The following is a 21,382-nucleotide window of genomic DNA, read 5'->3' as shown; positions in this document are numbered from 1 at the left end:
AAGCACGTGACAAAATCTTGAGTGTCATATAGTTTGCTAATGGATGCCGGAGATTCTAGAATACATCTGGAATGTTCACCGACATTTGAAAATGAGTCTTTGGATACTAACAGCAGATATTCAAATATAATGCCTTGTTCATATCACTGACGTCATGCTGTTGTGATGTTTACTTACACAGTGATGCAATCATTGATCATACATCAGTTCAAGGATGCCAGAAGTGACATTTGAAGAATGCATCCTGCTCTTTAGCTTTCCAGACTGAGACTGAAGGTCAGATTTTCGCCAAGTGTGGAAGCTGAAGACAATTTTGGTAGATTCTTAAATATGCATAGAAATATATGTTGTATTTTTATAGTTTTAAAATATTTCTACCATTCCAAATCTATACTTTAAACAAGTACAAACATCTTTTTTGATTATAGTAAAATATACATACACAAAATGTACCATTTTAACAATTTTTAAGTATACAGTTCAGTGGCATTAAGTACCTTCAAATTGTTGTTCAGCCATCTCCACCATCCATCTCCAGAATGACTTCCTCATCCCAAGCTGAAACTCTATGCCCATGAAACAATCATTCCCATTGTTTCTTACCCCTAGCCCCTGGAAAACCACTGTTCTACTTTCTGTATATGCGAATTTGACTATGTACCTCATATAAGTGGAACTATTTAGTATTTGGCTTGATTTACTTAGCATAATGTTTTCAGAGTTCACGCATATTGTAGCATGTGTCAGAATTTCCTTCCTTTTTAATATTCCATGGTATGGATATACCACATTTTGTTTATCCATTCATCTGTCAGTGGACACTTGGGTTACTTCTATCTTTTGCTGTTGTGGTTAGTGCTGCTGTGAACACAGGTGTACAAATATTTGTTCAAGACAAACATCTTTCAAGAGACTCTTTTTAAAAAAAAGAAAATAAGGTGTCTCTTAAAATATGTTCCTTGTCATGAATGTAGAGAGTGGAACAATAGATAATGGAGACTCAGAAGGGTGAGGGGATTGAAGTGGGGAGGATGAGGAGAAATTGGTTAATGAGTATGATGTATATTATTTGAGGGATGGATACCCTAAAAGCCCTGACCTGACCACTATGCAATCTATGCATGTAACAAAATTGCACATGTACCCCATACATTTGTATAAATAAAAAGGAAAATAAAAATATGTGCCTTCTTGTGATCAGTTTTATTAGAGGGTGCCTTATCACTGTGTGGTCAAGGAAATTCTGCCTTTACGGTTATAAACACACCCACCACTTTGAACAGTGTTTAGTTGAAGGTATTAGTACTGCCTGAGGTCAAGAGTGTGGTTTCACAATACTTCAGAGCAGTCTCACCAGCAAACTTGGCAGCAACCTTGAGCAAGGCCTGTCAGGGTTGTTGGAAAACAGCCTGGTGTTTTCATATCTTTTGCTCTGATAGCTCTTACTTGTCAGTACCTTAGGAGGGAAAATCTGGCAGTAGTGTTTGGTTCCTTAGTTCACTCTGAGCTGGTTAAATGCTCACTGGATATGCAGATATGATTTATTTCAGTGGTATGCTTCTCTGTGAGCCTGTCTCACTGTGGCAGCTCTGGAATTTCTGTTTATGGATGACGTTCTGTTTGGAAGTGGGGCTGAGGTTCTGAGCTACAGGCTGTGTTTGCACAGCAAGCTCCCTTGATTTTAATTTGTATTTTTTCCCAAATCTGGGTGGTAGGGGAGGCCCAATGGAGAATATAGAGCAGTATGCTCCCCCCTGACTCCATGCAGTGGTCCAGGGGTTTTGTGGTGCCTGGGCATCTTGCAGTGACATGTCTGTAGGTGCTTTTTTGTGGAGATGTAGGAAATTGAAATTAGCTTCCAGTTTTGTAGTAACAGAAGTGAAATGTTTTGTACCGTTATAGGCCTGATAAAAATCAAATGTGATTAACTGGTGGTTTTAAACAATGCCAGTCAAATCTGTTTGTTTACATTGCTCACATTTTCTAAAGGCACATGATCTATCTGAAGATGGAGGCTTATCGGTGAGTTTACTGACAGCATTGTGTATTGTGTTATATTTATATTTCTTGTATGATGTTTTTAGTCATTTTTTTGGAGTCTGTCTTGATCTTTTTACTGATGGGTGTATGTGTGGATTTATAGGGATAAATAATCCTTCTTCTTTTTTGTGGAGTTGATCAATCAAGGACTTTTTAAGTCCTTGATTTAAATAGGTGACCTCTGGAACAAAGTAAACACACATGTTTAATACTTAGTCATATAATTTATACATTTGGCAATCAGTCAAATACTCCATTCCAAAGAATAACCGTGAAACTGTTTGAATAAATTTTTTATTTCAGCATGCAAGATGTAATCAAAGAAATGTGTCTCTGGGAAAAAAAGATAATTGCGGTTCTTTTGTGCCGTTAAAATTTCAAGTGTAGTGAGCTAACCTGGCACTGTATCAGACGTCTAGGCAAATAATTGCCTGTTTGCTGTTGGAGTCTGTTATATGTTGTGCATTTTTGGTGACTCTCTACAGTTCTGGTTCTCTTATCTTCCTAATAGTTCTTCTTTAGACACCGTCCCTGGAACCTCTGCTTGGGTTGCACATGTAAATTTCACCGACGGTTCAGCCCTGGTGGTGAGCAGCCTGTTACGTGCAGGCTCATGTGGGGGACCAGTTTGCTTTCTTTTGGGTGGGGTGTCAGGTTTATGAGGGTCCAGCTGGTGGAGGGCTCTGATTATGTGGTTTTGACTCAGCAGTTTCCTTACCGTCTGAGAGCTGTCGTCAGAGCTTAGACTGTGCAGGAGGAAGTGATAGAAAAGGAAAGTGTACAGTGCCGTTTTTGCACTGAGGCCCCTATTTTAGGAATAAACTCTAGGGGTCAGAAATGTTGACGTTTAGATTAAATCTGACTTTTCTCATTTTCTGATCTATATTTTGTTTCCAGAATGGTTAATGTAACTCCTACTAGAATAAACAATGGCATATATTTCAAGTTTAATGTTATTCTACATTTTTGAAAATTTAGTAAATAATAAAATCTTAACCTGTTTATGTATGCTCTAGCTTGTCCTGCCCCTCTGTCTACATGTGGAAGATAAATTTTGTACACTCTTCACAGTCACAAGTGTTTAAAGATACATAACATTAGAAAGTGATTTTACCAATTCTTTTTCTTTTCACAGGTTTGTTGCTGACTACAGCTTTAAGGTCCCTTCAGAGGTTAAGGCTGTTCAATTTAAAACAATCATGCAGTGTTTCTTTGATGACTGCAGTGTGTTGTGCAATTTAGTTTTTTTACCCCTCAATTTTTTTGTTGCCTTGAGTTACCATTTGGAGGTACGGTTTTTGATACTGTATCTCAAGACTGTGATTTCTTGGATTTTGTGTGTGTGTTTTTTTTAAGTTTACTGAATTTACTACTAGAGACTGCTTTCTCTGTAAGATCCACTCCTTTGTGGGAGCCCAGAAGTTTACGATAAGTAAGAGAAGGAGTATCAGATAGTGAGAGGTGTGCATCATGGTTAAATGAAAACAAAACCAAGGTGTTTGACTCTCGGCAGAGAGAGATTTGGAAGCTAGCTCTGTTACCCACGGTTCAGCCCTGGTGGTGCGCAGCCTGGGCTCCAGCCTCTCACCAGCAATGGAACCAGTGGATGTTGAGGAAATTACTTAAGTTGTTTGAATCTTAACTTCCTCATCTGTAAAAGCTCATCCTACAGGTTTGTTAAGGGATCATGTTTGTAAGACCCCAGCACACTGTAGATGTAGAATAAAATGGTAGTGGTTATTATTAGGGCTTCCTCTTCAGAGGCAAAAGGTTTTAGAATGTGGTTATGTTTTTCTGGTATTTTATTTTATCATTTAACATTGCAGAGGATAAGGAGTTGGAAATGAAGACAGCCTAGACTGGCTGAGAACCTCATTGTGTTGCTCAATTGAATTCCATTGTCTAAACTCGTTCATTTTCACCTTTTCTCCTGATTGTTTTGTCTTCTGTGGAGCATGATGTTAAAAACAAAATAGATCACTGTAAAATTTTCTCTATCCTGGCACTTTGGAAATAAGTTAGTCTGACAAAGCAGTTCTTTCCACAGAGAGTAGAAGCTTTATGTTTATTTTCTTCTCATTACAAATTTTTTTATTGTTAAAATATTTTAAATGTTCAGGAAACTACTGAGAATAATACAATAAATGCATATATATCCAGCTTCCAGTTTTATCAAATGTTAACTTTTTGATGTGTTTGCTTTATGTATGTGTGCATATTTATTTATTTAGAAAAATAAACATCACATTTTCAGTGTAAGTTCGGGGACCTTGCTGTCTCAGTCATTGCCCTCTCATGCCTAGGAGAGTGCCTGATAAGTGTTTAGTAGGCAGGCTCCAAATAAACACTGTGCATCTTCTCCAGTAGCCTTCTTCTCCCTTCTTCCCCTGATATAACACACAAAAAGATATTGAGCAGGGAGAAGTATCATGCTTGGTTCAGCCAGTGACACAAGTGTTAGTTAAATAAGGACTGAGTTAAATAAGGACTACCCTGAAAGAACTTTAAATGCTGTGACATAAGGTAGGACAGGTGAATTCAGAAGTAGCTCCTGTGGGAAGCAGAACATTCTCCCTGCATTTGCAGAGCCACAGAGTGGCTGGTTATTGGAAGTAGTCATTGGAATGAACTTGAAGAAGCAGAGATGGGGCAGGGCTTTCTAGGCTGACAGGATCATTGATTGACAGCTCAGCAGTGGGAACAGTGTTTGGAGAGATTAAAACAAGGTGATTCAGAGTTACCTGAACTCTGTTATCAGAGGCGAGTATCAGGAGAAGAATAAAGTGTCCAGAGAACGGGTATTGGTTGAGCATCCCAAATCTGAAAATCCCAAATCTGCAATGCTCCAAAATCCAAAACTTTTTGAGCACTAATATGACTCCACAAGTGGAAAATTTCACACCTGACCTCATGTGATGAGTTGCAGTCAAAACACAGTCAAAACTTTGTTGCATGCACAATGTTATTAAAAATATTGCATATAAAATTACCTTCAGGCTATGTGTAGAAGGTGGATAGGAGACATAAATGAATTTAATGGGTAGACTTGGGTCCCATTCCCAAAATATCTCATTAGGTATATGCAAATAATCCAAAATCAGAAAAATTCCTGAAATCCAAAATACTTCTGGTTCCAAGCATTTTGGAAAGAGGGTATCCAACCTGTACTACATCTGATGAGTAGTGTTAGGCCCTTACTTAATGGAGCAGAATAGCATGCTAGAAGAAGAGCTGATGCTGTGGAAGCAGACCATCTTGGATTAAAATTTAATTCCTCTTTTATTGGCTGCAAGGCCTAGGGTAAGCCACTTAACCTTTCTGAGCTTCAGTTCTCATGTCAGGTATGTTCTCACTTTGGCTACAAGAGGTTAAGAGTGTGGAAGTGAGTTCTTGCCTAGCCATTCCATTCTGTCTTAAGTGGTCCTCTTGTCTATGGAAATTTGAAACAGGCAGCTAAATGAAGAGAAAATTAAAACTTTTTGGTTGGTCACAAATGTACAAAGTGACTTCCTTTACATGAGGTCATTTACCAAGTGATACAAGTAAAATGTGAAATTGTCTTGCCTGCCAAATCCATACTTCTTCCTGTATCTTGTGAAAAAGTCCAACATCCTCTTAGTCCTCAAGACAGAACCAAGGAATCATCTACAATTCCTCTTACCCCTGCATCCTTCCAGTCACCAAGCAAGTTCATTTTACCTCTTTATTAGCTCATTCTTGAGCCCCTATCACTTGGTGCCTGGATTTCTGCTACAGCTGCCCATTTGCTGCCCTTTTTCATTTCATCTTCCCAACTGTAGTCACAGTCCTCTTTCTAAACTGCAGGGATGATCATGTTAGTCCCTGCTTAAAAATGTGTCTGTGGTTCCTTGGCCCATGGGTTAAGACCTGAGAGTCCTAGTTGAACACATGGGTTTTTATTGTCATGCCCTCTCATCTGCCTTCCTGTCCCTTGTGGTTCCTTGCTGCTCTACTGTCTCACCCCTGCTTCTCTCCTCTGATTTGTCCTCATCTTCCTAGACTCGGTTCTTGGCTATTTCTGCATAGTGGTTTCCAGAGTGGATGTGCTTGAGAACACAGCCTGTTTTGTCAAAAATTAACGTGTTCTTAGTCTCCAGCATGGTGTCTGACACATAGAAAACTCTCAAAAAGGTTAGTGGAATAGAAATGGATAAGAAATGGCTTTTCTATCTTCACCCAGCCAGGAGGACTGAAGCTGGGTAACAGAAGCATTCTCTTTCAGCACCTTTCTGTCTCCATCAATTCGGCATCTGCTCAACAGCCCAGCTGTTGATGGGAGAGAAGCATATGGTTGACTTGAAAGAGGCAGCTGGGATGTGATTGGGTGTTCAAAATATATTCATTCCCCTTCCCCCATATAGAATAGCAGTAATAACACCTTCTATTTGTATTTGCATTCTCCTTGAGTGCTTCCACAGACATGATCTCATCTGGGCATGTCACTAATAGCCTGAGTGCTAGATGGAGAATGTGATTGTCCCCATTTTGTAGATGGAGAATAGGAGATAAAAAGGAGTAAATACATTTGCTCAAAGTTAGTAAATTGGTAGTGGTAAAAACCAGACTTCAAGCCCAAGCAAGTGCCCTTCTCTTTTCCCTCCTCTTTCATAACCAGCAGAACCAGGTTATATGAAATTGATGTTTTTACATGTAATCATCAGAAAGAAAAGTTGGCAAAAGTAATTGTGTTTGAAAAGTTTACTCTGTGTTAACTTTGCATGTGGGCATTCTTTGTAACTGTTAATTTCCCCAATCCTCTGGTTCTGGTTAAGTGCTCAGAGTTATATGCCGCCTTGGGGTCACTTGGCTGAAATAGCTTGAAGCATGTGAAATAGTGTCCTGAGGCCCACTCTGGATAGAGATGAAGGATTTGTCACATTTCAGTTGGTCAGTTTGGGAATATTGTTGACTTCAAGCTATTTCCCTGCCTGACAGACTAAGTGACAATAATAAAATCTTAGTACTTCTTTCTTTCTTTCTTTTTTAAAATTTTTTCTGAGACAGAGTCTTGGTCTGTCGCCCAGGCTGGGGTGCAGTGGTGCAATCTTGGCTCACTGCAACCTCTGACTCCTGGGTTCAAGCAATTCTCTTGCCTCAGCCTCTTGAGTAGCTGGGATTATAGGCACGTGCCACCATGCCCAGCTAATTTTTGTATTTTTAATAGAGACAGGGTTTCACTGTGTTGGCCAGGCTGGTCTCGAACTCTTGACCTCGTGATCTGCCCACCTCGGCTTCCCACAGTCCTGGGATTACAGGCATTCTTAGTGCTTCTTAAGTTAACGTTAAGTACTTCTTAAGTATACATCCCATTCTGTTAATGCAATGGTTTCTTCTCTCCTAGAATTCTGGAGTCTTTGAATAAACTTAAGTAGGACAAGTAAAAAAAAAAAGGCTCCCAGCACTTAACAGTCATATTCTTAATTTCCAGGAATTTCTAAATTTTGAAAATTACAGCCTCTGAAGTGGGCTGTTGCAGGGAAACTGTTCCTACGTGTTTTATTAAATTCTATATTCTTAGCAGCAAAGATGAAGAAGGCAGAGTGAGACTGAAAATGCAAGGGCAAAAGCAGTTAGGACACAACCAAGATATGCAGACAACATGCAAGTTTTTGATGGGAGGTTTTTTGTTACTGTTTTTTTGTTACTGTTTTTTGGCAGTCACTCTGTTGATCACATGAAAATCTGTATAGTTTTGTTGTTTTATCAGTCCTCATTCTTTTTGCCTGTTTCAGCATTTGATTCTTGAGTTATTCCAGCTCTCTTGTCCCCAGCCCCTGTGAAAGCTCTCTTCTCTTGGCTTCCATTATACAGTGGAGTGGTATTCTGGGTCTCTTATCTTTTCTCTGCTATTGGCTACTTTCATCACCTCCCTTTACCATTCAGACATGTTGATGGTTTCACTTTATTTTATTCTCTGGTGATATTTGTGCAGATGTATACTATTTTTTTTTCCTGGCTGGGTATTTCTCCTTATTTGTTTTGCTGTCTTCCTAGACTCAATAGCTTTTGAAAAATTGACTTTAGAATGTTTGTTGCAGGAAAAGACCTTCAAGATCACATGCTTCATTGTTCATTTTAGAGGTAGGTAAACTAAGGCTCTGGGAGGTGATGTGGCTTGCATAATTTCATGGAGTCACTCATTTGGTGAAATCAGTCTGGAAACCAAGGTCCTTGACCCTCAGTACTTCTTAGAGCCTCTGTTTATTTCTGATACCCTGACTCCTGATGGTCTCCTGTCCCATGATTGTTCCCTTGGCAAGGAACTTCAGAGCTATATGACCCTCACATTTCACCCCTTCTCCACAACTGTCAGATATCCAGCCATTCACCAAGACCTATCAGTTATTTCTATGATTTTTAAATGCTACTTTTTAGTAATTTTTAAATTTTAAAAACTTAAAATTCAGTAAAATTCACTTTTTGGAAGTGTATAGTTCTGTCCTAGTTAGTTTGGGCTGCTGTAACAAGAATACCATAGCTTGGGTAGCTTAAACAACAGCCATTTATTTCTCAGAGTTCTGCAAACTTGAAGTCCGAGGGTGCCAGCTAGCATGATTGGGTTCTGGTGAGGGCCCTTCTTGGGCTTCATAGATGGATGCCTTCTTACTGTATCCTCACATCCAGAGAGAGAAGTCATCTCTCTCTGTCCTGTCTCTTCTGATAAGGGCACTAATCCCATCATGAGGGCTCCCTGCTCATGACCTTCCCAAAGGAGTCCTCTCTGAATACCATCACACTGGGGACTAGGGTTTCAACATATGAATTTTGTGGGGCGGAGCGGGGGAGGGGAGCACAAGCATTCAGTCTGTAGCAACTTCTGTGAATTTTTTTTTCTTTTTTTTTTTTTTTGAGATGGAGTTTCACTCTTGTTGCCCAGGCTGGAGTGCAGTGGTGCTATCTCGGCTCACTGCAACCTCCGCTTCCTGGGTTCAAGCAATTCTCCTGCCTCAGCCTCCTGAGTAGCTGGGATTACAGGCATTCACCACCAAGCCTGGCTAATTTTGTATTTTTAATAGACACAGGGTTTCTCCAGGTTGGTCAGGCTGGTCTCGAACTCCCAACCTCAGGTGATCCACCTGCCTCGGCCTCCCAAAGTGCTGGGATTACAGATGTGAGCCACCACGCCCGGCCAGTTCTGTGAATTTTAACACAGACATTAATTCACGCAACCACCACTACAAACAGCATACGGAACAATTTCCTCACCCTTCAAATTCTCTGGTGCTGCCTTTTTGTAGTTTAAATCCTCTTTCCTCCCGAACTCCTGGCAATACTGATCTGTTCTCTGCCTTTATAATTTTTTCTTTGTAAGACTATTATGTAAGTGGGATTATACAGACTTTTTGAGACTAGCTTTCACTTAGCATAATGCATTTGACATCCATCCACATTGTGTGTATCAAAGGTTTGTTCCTTTTTATTACTAACTAGTATTCTGTTGTATGGATGTGCCATGGTTTGCATACGTATTCACCCATTGCATTCCCAGCAGCAGAATATGAAAGTCCTAGTTGACCTGTATTTTTGCTGGCATTTAATATTTTCAGTTTATGCAGTTCAGCTATTCTAATAGGTGTGTAATGGTATTTCATGATGATTTTGATTTGCATTTCCCTAATGATTAATGATATTGAACATCTTTTCATGTGTTTGTTTGACATTCATACATCTTGTGCCCATTACGATATGTGTTATGCTCATTGTCATTATCATAACCCTGTTCCAGGTGGTTATTATGCCTTTTTATATGAGCATTGTTGCTCACCTACAGCAGCATATGCCACGGTCAAAGCACTGAGCCAGGGACTTTGTGTACCTAATGTCATTTTATCCTTAAAATCTTTGTGGAATTAGTAGTGCTTTTTATTTTTGTAGTGGAGAAAATAAAGACCCCATGTTCAAAACATACTGAGTGCCTACCATGTGCAATGAGCCAGTTGTACCCATCTGCTAGTCCTGTGGGACTAGCAGTCACTGACTTTAGGCAAGTCAGTATATGAATCAATTTCCTTTTCTGTTAAATAGGGATCTGTATTATGATATGTTCTCTCAGGGTTGTTGAGTGAGGGGTTTTAAGAGAGAATGCAGGAAACATGCTGAGCAGGAGATCTGGCTCATGATGTATTCTGAGTAAATGTTAGCAATAGCTGCTTCTGTGTTCTTCAAACACCTCATACTGACCTGAGGTGGTTTCTCTCCCTCCCTGGCCACTTTTCTAGTCAGTAACAGAAAGGTTAAATGTGCCAAATGTTTTACTTTGAGTCCATTCCAGCTCCAATGTTTATGTAAAAAATGATATCATAAAGGGTTGATCTAGTTAGCAAGGTTATTGTGCTTACAGTAGGCCAGAATGTGGAAACTATCATATTAGTAAAAAAGAAATTGGGCTGGGCGTGGTGGCTCACGCCTGTAAGCCCAGCACTTTGGGAGGCCGAGGTGGGCAGATCACCTGAGGTCAGGAATTCAAGACCAGCTTAGCCAACATGGCGAAACCCTGTCTCTACTGAAAATACAAAAAATTAGCCGGGTGTTGTGGTGAATGCCTGTAATCTCAGCTATTCGGGAGGCTGAGGCAGGGGAATCGCTTGAACCAGGGAGGCGCAGGTTGCGGTGAGCTGAGATCGTGCCATTGCACTTCAGCCTGGGCAACAAGAGCGAAACTCTGTCTCAAAAAAAAAAAAAAAAAATCGTGATACAAGTAAGATCTTTTAAAAATTATTGAATCATCCATCTTGAATTATGTGAGGCTTTATATATGGAAGCAAGAATATGTTTAAAATTACCTCCCTGCTATTTCCTGCTAGATTGCTGGGGCTTGTTTTCTCTTAATCTTGCCATTGCCAAGCATATATCTGATGCCTGCTGTGTGCCAGGTGTTAGTCTCTCTAATCCTCACAGCAACCCTTTGAAATAAAAGATATCCGCATTTTGCAGAGGAAAACATTGTGCCCGAGAGGCCAGTTGCCCTGCCCAGTGGAACCCAGTCGTCTTCTGACTGAGTCCTCTGCTCTTATCGGCACCCACTCTGCCTCAGTCTCATTGTGATGGGGGCATGAAAGCTACTGTCACTAGGAACACTGGCATACCTTCCCCCAATATGGCATCTGTTTCCTTCACAGGGACTGTTTCCAGGACCTTAAGGTCACACTTGCCTACCACAAGCCCTGAAATTAGATGGTTTTATTTTGTCTAAAAGGCCCACTGTGGAAACAGCATGAACTTTGAAGTCAACAATAGGTTCAAGTGGTGTCTCCACCATTTTATTTTACTGCCTATGTGATTTTGGCCAAGTTACTTAAACTCTCAGAGCCTGTGATTCTTCACCTATAAAATGGGCATAATACATACCCGGTAGAGATGTGGAGAGAATTAGAAGTAACACAGTAGGCTGGGCATGGTGGCTTATGCCTGTATCCCAGCACATTGGGAGGCTGAGGCTGGTGGATTACCTAAGGTTAGGAGTTTGAGACCAGCCTGACTAATACAGTGAAACTCTGCCTCTACTAAAACCACAAAAAAGTTAGCCAGGCATGGTGGTGTGCGCCTGTAGTCCCAGCAACTCACGAGGCTGTGACAGGAGAATTGCTTGAACCTGGGAGGTGGAGGTGGCAGTGAGCCGAGATCGTGCTACTGCACTCCAGCCTGGGCAACAGAGCGGGACTCCATCTCAAAAAAAAAAAAAAAAAAAAATGCAGTATGCAGTAGAGTGCTTAATAAGTGCTTAGGACATTGTAGATGCTTATTAACTGGTAGCTACTATCATCACCATTGCAGGGCCTTCTGACTTGTCTTGGGGGACTGAAGAAGCTGTCCAGAGTGGTGGTTAAGAATATGGGCTCTGGAGTAAACTGCTTGGGTTTAAATCCTTGTTCTACCACTTATCAGCTGTGTGACTGCATAACTGAATTCCTTCCTGTACCTCAGTTTCTTCCATCTACAAGATGGGAATAAACAGTTTCTACCTTGTCGGGATAAATGATTTTAAAGAGACGAGAACTGTCAGGAGGTTGAGTTGAAATGAATTTATTTTGATCATCTACTGCCATTGTTTCTTCCCATGACATATGAGTCTCTTTTAAATTTATGATAACATTTCTTCTTTCCTTCCTACTCAAATTGAGATAATTTCTCATTATTTGTATTTCATGCTGATAAAAACATTTGCTATCACATTTTTCCTAGAAATGCAGATTAAATTGTAAAAATTACTATTTTCATCTAAGAAACTGGATTAAACCTATAAAGGACAGCTTTTTATAGAGAAAATAATTGAGAATTTTTTGTAGAATTACTATAAATAAAATCAAGTGTAATAAATAACAATTTTATAGGTAAAAATATTTAAAAACCTAACCAGCTGCCTGTTTAAAAAAACACACATAGATATTCCATTATTTCACAGAAATTATTTGATTCTCCTGTTTTAATCTTGAATTTGGCTGGGTTGCATGTGAATTACTCTTTTTCTCCTTCAAGAAGATACCAGTCAGGTGGGCCCATAGTATGTGAATCTACCAGGAAGAAAACAGCCTCTGAATTTACTGTATGTCTAGAAATCAAATTTGACTTATACCCACGGGCAGTGTGTGGTGTTGGCTGGGTTTGCATCATTATTCTGAAGTCTGTACTGATGTCGTGTGACTAATATGTTCCAGCTGTCTAGGTCACTGCTTTGGAGTACTATTTATTTGTAGTAGTGATGCTGCAAATAGGAAAAGCTTTCCCTTTTGTTGGTTGAAAGCTTTCCTGGTAATTGGCAAAACAAGCATGCCTCTTATTTGGAGAGAAACTGGAAAGGCGGCTAAAGAGTCAATTGTACACAACCACTTTGGAAAACAATTTGGCATTAGAGGAGTTGAACACGTGCAATCCGTAGCCCAGCTCTCCTCTCCTAGGTATATACCCTGGAGAAATTCTTGCCTGTGTGTACCAGAGGACACACAGTAGAATGTAAATGGCAGCATTATTCAAAGTAGCAGAAAATTGCAAAATCCTCAGAGGGTCCCCAACAGTAGAACAGAACAGTAAATTGTGGGTACGTTCACACAATGAGAACTGTATCATGGTGACAAAGTGAATGAACTAAAGCCACATGAGTCAACAGGGATGAATCTCAAAATCTTAAGAGGCAAGTCTAGAAGAGCACATACAGTATTGTTTCATTCATAGTAGGCTTAGAATCAGCAAATCACAACAACATATTAATAGCACATATGTGGCAAAACCATATAGAGGAGCCAAGGAATGATTGACTCAAAATTCAGGATAGTGGTGAATCTTGGTGGTGGAAGTGGTGGTGAAGGATGATTGGGAGACATGCAATCAGGAAAGACACACACACACGGCTTCCAAAAAAAGAAAAAAAAAAATCTAAACACTGGTATTAGGTACATGCGGTTTATTTTATTATTCTTTACACCTATATATGTTGATAGGTTAGTTATCACTGCATAACAAACCTCAAGACTTAGCACCTTAAAACGATAATACACATTTGTCATCTCACTTAGATTCCATGAGTAGGCCAGGAATTTGGGAGCAGCTAAGCAGGGTGGTTCTGACTCGCAGTCTCTCATGAGGTTGCAGTCAAGATGTCAACTGAAGCTGCTGCCATCTATTTGAAGGCTTGACTGAGACTGAAGGATCTGGTTCCAAGATGGCTCACTCACATAGCTGTTGCCAGGAGGCCTCAGTTCCTTGCTGGTTCTTGGCAAGAGGCCTCAGTTCTTTCCCACGTGTATCTCTGCAGAGCTTCTTGAGCGTGTCCTCATATCAGAACAGCCAGCTTTCCTCCGAAAACAGAGATGGAAGGTGGAGTCTTTGGACTTTTGCAGTCTCACGCCAGCATTTCAGCAATATTGTAGTGGTTCCCACATGCCAGCCCTGTTCCAAGTGGGACGGGACTATACAAGCGCATGAATACTGGGAGGCGGATATCACCACGGGCCATCTTGGAGGCTGGCTACCACAGTTACGCACTTTTAAATATAGTATATTTCACAGTAAACATTTTTTTAGAGACAAACTAAATTGGCGAGCTCATTTTTCTTTAGTAATAGTGCAGCCATCCATTTAAATGAAAAGTTTTATAGATACTGAATGTGTTACCAATTAGTATGGGTTTAAAGAAATGTCAGTGATGTAGCTGAGTATTTGAGTGGCCTGAGCTTGCCTGACAGGAACGTGCCTGAGGCAGGGGAGTGGGTGGGAAGGGCCATGAGGAAAGGAACTTCAGTAATACTTGCGCCGGGATCTGTGGTGGGAGATGGGATGATACGTGCCTGGACTTCATTCTACGTGTACCTAGATCTGGCAACAATCTGAGACTCTTGATTTTGAAGAGAATTCTCCACATGAAGAGCCATTGTGATATTAAAATCTGTTTCAGCCCCATACTTTTTCCCAAGACCATCTTTAATGAAAAAGGAGAGAAGGGTCCACCCCTTGCTACTCACCCCCACATCTAAGAGCATGGCCAAAAATGACCTAGGCAAGCAAGGACAGGGGCCTTAGCTTAAAAATCTATGCAACGATTACATTCTAATCCATAATTTATACTTGTTTTAATATTAACAACTTTTAAATTATTGATTCATTTGCTTAACCTTCCCTCACCAAAATCTTTGAGTAACATTGATGTTTCTGGAAGCTATGTCATGTTTATTTTTCTTTAGCTTTGTTTAGCTCTTGGCATAACTTCTTAGTGAGTATTCCTGAGGGTCTAAGTGTTCTGGGTTGTGAGGCAGTGAGTCGCACCATCTCCCCTTTGTGGATCCCAACATCCTTGTGAGCAGGTATTGCAGCCCTCAGGTGAGGAAGCAGCCGGAAGAGGTTCTCTCCATTTTTAATGAAGCTAAAAAGTGGAGGAGATAGGCCTGAAAGCCAGGTGCACGGGGTTCCAGACTGGCTTTCTTTAGGCTTTTGTACACCAGTACTTCGCGTGTTAGTCACTGATACTGCTAACTCTCTGTGTCTACAGAATTCTGGTGATTAGCAGATGAAGCGCCAAGTAGGGCCATCATGCAGAGATGTCACGTTCTCCCCAACTGTAGTTTTGATGCTGCTTCCATCTTTATTTGCGGAGCTGTGTCTGTGGCATTATATTCTAGTGTATTTTGCGTTTTATAAAAATGAAAGGAAAATCCTCAACAGCAAATATAACTGCCTTTCATTATGGCGAGGTTAAAAATCGCCAGCGATGCAGTGTGATGCTTGTTTTCCTTCTGTTAGTGAACGGTGTGCTCTTTTGAGGAAGAAGGAAAAAAATAAAGTGCATATATGTATATAAATGACAAAAATACATTAAGGGTTATTGTGTCTACAAGAGAAGTATAATTACTAATAGTAATTATAGTAATTGGTAATAATGATTATAGTATTAATGGTGCTATTAAGAAAGATTGTGAATATATGCTTTCAGGGAGCACACTGCAGTGCCCGGCTGCCTCCCTGGTGTGATGTGTTGTTTGGCCATTTGGCTGTGGGGTTGGTTTTAAGGAAGGCATCATGTTCGGGAGCAGGAGGGTGGAGGTGATCTGTATAGTGAGACAAGCCCGGGGCTTGGGGTCAGAAGACAAATAGGAGTTTAATCTCTGGTGCTTTCTAGTTGAATATCCTTGTCAGATATCATCTCTGACGCTTAGCTGCCTTCTCTGGAAAATGGGATCCATAAACCCTGCTTACCTCACAGGGCTGTGATCAAATGTGATCAAATGGTAATGCCAAAACAGAAGGTATCGTCATGGCAACAGGAGTATGACTTTCAGGCCACGATACCACTTTGCCGCAAACTTGTGTGTATTGTAGTTGAGTGTACTGTAGATTGGATCTGAATACCTTTGCTGGAAAGGATTTGAGGAGGTTCAGCAATTCCTGTGTGGTTCTAGGTGGGTACGTGGATGCCTTCTAAGTGTGGTCTCAGAAATCCAAGGTCAGAGTAAAGCTCAAGTCATTGAAGCTCCGGTTTTTGTTAGAGTGGATGTTTGGGCTACATCACTGCCCTGAAATTGCTGTGATTCGACAGGAACTGAGGCAAACCTTCAGCTATAAGATGAAGACCTAATGCATGGTGACTATAGGGAATAATAATGTATATTTGAATTTGCTAAGACAGTAGACCTTATGTGTTCTCACCACACACACACAAATGGTAACTACACTGTAAGGCTCTTTTAGAATTTATCTAGCAAGTTTTCTTGTTTTTACCAGAAAACTCCTCAAAAAAGAGGGAATTGTATGAGGTGATAGATATGTTAAGTAGTTTGTGGCAATCATTTCACAATGTATACATATATAAAACCATCACCTTGTACACTTTAAATATATGTAATTTTTATTTGTCAATCATACTTCAATAAAGTTGGAGGAAAAAAAAAGAAACTTACAGAGGAATTCCTTTATTCCAAAATTTCCTAGAGTGGATGGGGCTGATAGTTGTTCCCCACATTCAATATGTGATGGGATTATTTTTTCTTTTTTTACTTTTTCCCCTATTAAAAAGTTGTAGCAGTATTTAAATTTAGAGGCTTATGATATATTAAGAACACGTTCTCAACTGAAATAGTATTAAGAGTAAAAATTCTTGGTGATAACACGCATGTTGCTTTGCTTATTCTTGCAGCGTGACGACAGCATGTACGATCCCTGAATGGGCCCGTGGGCATATTTAGTCATTCATTTTTGATCAGGAGAAAGAAGACAGCCATCATTTGGAAGGTAAGTAAATATTTCTATGCAGCTTTTTATTGTAAAACATTTTCAACCATACTGAAGAGAGTTAAGAGAACGTGCAATGAGTTCCTGCCTATCTACAACTTAGCTTTAACAGTTATTAGCATTTTGCCACATTTTTTGGTGTGTGTATAGGTTTGTACATTTTTTTAGCTGAAACATGTAGAAGTTGCAGATATTATGACATTTTTTCCTAAATTCTTGGGATGCAGCTCTTACAAATAAGGACATTCTTCCCTGAAAGACATTTTAGAACTACGTGACACAGGACCATTTAATTAAATTTATAGTTTTGTACTGAAGTGTGTAACTGAGTTATGCTCCCTTCATTGTTGATAGAAATAAAGTCAGATTAAAAACATTTTTAGGCCAGGCGTGCTGGCTCACACCTGTAATCCCGGCACTTTGGGAGGCTGAGGGGAATGGATCGCTTGAGCCCAGGATTTCAAAATCAGCCTAGGCAACAAGGTGAGACCCATCTCTAGAAAAAATACAAAAAAAATTAGCTGGGTGTGGTGGTGCACACCTGTGGTCCCAGCTATTCAGCAGGCTGAGATGGGAGGATCGCTTGAGCCCACAAAGTCGAGGCTGTAGTGAGCCGTGATGGAGCTACTGCACTGCAGCCTGGGTGACAGACAAGACCCTGTCTCAAAAAACAAAACCCAAAACCATTTTTAATAGCAAGACCTTGTCTACAAAAAATTAAAAATTTAGCCAGTCATGGTGGCACGTGCCTGTAGTCCTAGCTACTTGGGAGGTTGAGGTGGGAGGATCGCTTGAGCCCAGGAGTTGGAGGGTGTAGTAAGCTATGATGATGCCACTGTACTCCAGGCTGGGCGACAGTGAGTCCCAGTCTATCTCTCTCACACACACGGAGAGAGAAAGAGTGATTTCTTTAATGAACAGATAAGTAATATGAATTTGATATGAGAAAAATCTGAATATAAAGGCATGGAACTTGTACTGTACATATACCCCAAGAGAGAAATTACTGTGCTTTCTTCATGTAATCTACCCATCCCCACCATGGCTGATGTTTCATGGTTAGGTCAGTGGATCTGATCACCAGCCTCACCTTCTCCCTGATCAAGATTCACAAATAGACCAGGGCTGGGCCTGGTGGCTCATGCCTGTAATCCCAGCACTTTGGGAGGCCGAGGCAGGTGGATCATTTGAAGTCAGGAGTTTAAGACCTGCCTGGCCAACATAGTGAAACCCTGTCTCTACTAAAAATACAAAAGTTAGCTGAGCGGTAGTGGCATGTGCCAGTAATCCCAGCTACTCGGGAGGCTGAGGCAGGAGAATCACTTGAGCCTGGGAGGCAGAGGTTGCGGTGAGCCGAGATCACACCTCTGCACTCCAGTCTAGGTGACAGAGTGGGACCCTGTCTCAAAAAAAAAAAAAAAAAAAAAAAATTAGATCAGTCTCTGTGCTCTGATGTGATCAAAGGTCTTAGCTGATTTTTTAAACCTAAACTTGTAGGAGAATGTGGAAAGAATATGACTGGTACTGTGAAGTTGATGTTATATAGGTTAATGTATTAAAATCAGCATTAGAGAGATTAAAAATGATTCCCAGCCTCATAATTTGACTACCTACATTGAAACTTTACTTAAAATCTCAAAGACATGTTCAGCTATGATTACAGTTGTAGATCTTTACACATTATAGCCAATTACACCATCAGTTATCTGTGGTTCTTGCAAGATGGCTGTCGACTGTTCTGCTTTCCAATCTCAGTTACTATTTATTTACGGTATCTTCCTCAAGTCGTCCCTGTGTATCTAAGCATTGTTTTACAGACATTTGTGTCTATAAGGTTGCCTATTTAGAGCATATTTTAAAGAAAGTCTATTTAAATGAGCCATTTAGGGCAGCAGTGGCTTCTTATACTCTCATTTCTGATTTAGAACAAAAGGTCAGTGATAGCAGTAAAGGTTCTTCAAAAGATACCGGCATTCAGAAGGAGTTGTGTCTGGAATCACGGGTAGCTCAGAATGATCGAGTTTTGCTTTTTATTCTTTGGCCTCTGTATGGTTATGCTTTGAAAAGATGAGGAGGAGTGAGTGGGACTCTACGTGAGGCAAAGGGGGCTTTGAAGCATGAATGAAGGGAAGACATATGGGGTCCTGTCTAGTCCTAGACTGCTGAGATATGGTGATTTTAAAAAACTTTCTACTGAAGTAGAAGATACATATGGAAAATAGACATATTATAAGTGTATAGCTCAATATAACTTCACAGATTGAACACATCCATGTAACCAGCACCCAGATTAAGAAATAGAGCATGACTAACACAATCTCATGCTTCCTTTTAGACACTACAGTTGACTCTTAAATAATTTGGGGATTAGGGGTGCAGTTGAAAATCCAAGTATAATTTTGTCTCCCTGAAAATGTAACTAGTAATAGCCTACTGTTAACTGGAAGCCTTACTGACTTACTACATAATGACACACACACACACACACACACACAGACACACACACACACACACACACACACATACATATATATTTTGAGATGCAGTCTTGCTCTGTTGCCCAGACTGGAGTGCAGTGGCACAATCTCGGCTCACTGCAACCTCTGCCTCCCGGGTTCAAGCAATTCTTCCTCCTGAGCAGCTGGGATTACAGGTGCGTGCCACCATGCCAGGCTAATTTTTGTATTTTTAGTAGAGACAGGGTTTCACCATATTGGCCAGGCTGGTCTCGAACTCCTGACCTCGTGATCCACCTGCCTTGGCCTCCCAAAGTGGTGGAATTACAGGCGTGAGCTGCCGCGCCCGGCCAATGACATATATTTTATGCATTCACAGCATACCTCATATTTCCTTAATTTTTTTTCTGCTATTTGTAGGCTATTTGGTTTATCTGTGAGCTTTTTCAAAGTGTTGCAAATCTCCAAAAAATTTTCCAATGTGTTTATTGAAAAAAATCTGCCTTTAAGTGGCCCCTTACAGTTCAAACCAGTGTTGTTCAAGGGTCAACTGTACCTTTGCTCCATGGATGACTACTCTCTTGACTTCTAGGAGCATAAATTAGTTTTGCATTTGTCTTTTATTTGTGTGTGTGTGTAATATATAATGCAGATTGTACTCTTTTGTATCTGGCTTCTCTCATTCAACAACATATTAGATTCCTGCATATTATTGCATATAGTTTAGTTATTGATTGCTCATTTTCATTTCTTTAGAGCATTCCATTGTGGGAGAACATAACAATTTATTTATTTTACTAGATGTGGGTAATTGCTTGGGTTTACCCATCTGGGGCACCCTCCAGAGGAAATGGGAATTAAACAAGGTTTTCTCCTCATCATGGTTATAGTGGAAGTAGTACCAGGTTGTGCTCAGCTTCTGCTGTGATATGGGGGAGGAATCCAGAGAGCAGCGAGAAGATTGAGACACACTCGGGAGAATTGGGTGTGGTTTCATCAGTCCTGTGCTGATTCCTGCTGCTCTTCCTGTGACTCACCATGTCCCTTCTCACGTCGTTCCCTACTGGCACATGTTTTCTACGTCCTCTTCTCTGCCATTATTACTTTCTCTACAGCCCCTCCAAGGAGACTGTGCAGAACATGTCAAACAACAGGCAATTGATGAATATTTAAAGTTCATTAGGTGTTGATATTAAGTGTTAGGTGAGGGGCAAAGAGTTGAACGTTTGGGCTTGCCCTTGAGGAGCCTGTAGTATAGTTATCAATTCACAGGTATGGCAGTGGGCCACATCCCTGGAAGCCAGTTGTTCTGTAGAGTTCAGGGATGTAAATTCAGAGGCTTACATGGGCCAGGCTGGTAATGTGACTGAAATGAATGGGGTTGCTCATAAGGATTGATGGGCATGGTGGAGAGCGAGTGTATATCCTCTGCCCAAATACCAACCCAACGAACTCTGTCCAGCTCAATTTAGCAAGTCCACCATTTTCCAAACTTTAGAGAGTAGAGTCATCATTATATAATAAGAAAGTGTTCCTCAGAGGATTTGGGTGTTTTTATGGAAAAATTCTGTTTTTATAAATAAAGTTTTATTCAAAAAGTCATGCTCATTTGTTTACATATTTTGCTATAACTGCAGAGTTGAGTAGTTGCAAAAGAGACCAGGGTTGAGTAGTTGCAACAGTGACCATATGGCCTACAAAGCCTAAAATATTTACCATCTAGCCCTTTACAAAAAAGTTTGCCAGCTCCTGCTTTACTTCATAAAAGCAAGGACATAGTAATCATAACCTCTGTAGTCATGTAGTAATCTGAGCCCATTAAATTTAGTGTTAATGTTCTCATTCATGTATTCATCCAACATGTATTTACAGAGTGTCTATTGTATTTCAGGCATAAAATGGTGAAAATCAGATATGGTTCTTGGTCTTGAGGAGTTTAAAAAAGGCTCCTCTATCACTTCTTGGCCTTTCGGCTAAGATCAAGTGTAGTTAAAAGAGTCTCCTATGAATTTGAAATTCCATTCCATGATTGTGCTTTCTATAAATCAAAAATATGACATCGTGGTGTAGGGGCATCCCCTGTCAGCTCTTCTAGTTATGCAGGTAGCGCATTTCCGTGTGCACCAACCACATGGGGCTTATTCTCAGCA

The 21,382-nt window shown here is 40.4% G+C and overlaps 1 protein-coding gene and 1 non-coding gene across 10 annotated transcripts in view; both read left to right on the top strand.

The window, feature by feature from the left end:
• Nucleotides 1-21,382, top strand: part of SGMS1 (sphingomyelin synthase 1) — a 314,162-nt gene that overhangs the window by 18,030 nt on the left and 274,750 nt on the right. For all 9 annotated transcript variants that reach the window (XM_055092811.2, XM_034930581.3, XM_034930582.3 and 6 more), the window contains exon 2: nucleotides 16,682-16,776. The gene's annotated coding sequence lies outside the window, so the exon portion shown is untranslated. The remainder of the gene's footprint in view (nucleotides 1-16,681; nucleotides 16,777-21,382) is intronic.
• LOC112441067 (U7 small nuclear RNA) lies at nucleotides 16,218-16,278 on the top strand. Its single transcript, XR_003029048.1, has one exon. It is a non-coding gene; the product is annotated as a U7 small nuclear RNA (small nuclear RNA).

Source organism: Pan paniscus, chromosome 8 (genome assembly GCF_029289425.2).
Source record: "Pan paniscus chromosome 8, NHGRI_mPanPan1-v2.0_pri, whole genome shotgun sequence".
Lineage (NCBI taxonomy): Eukaryota > Metazoa > Chordata > Mammalia > Primates > Hominidae > Pan > Pan paniscus.
The sequence above is the reverse complement of the archived record's forward strand: the minus strand, read 5'-3'. Positions and strand labels throughout refer to the sequence as shown.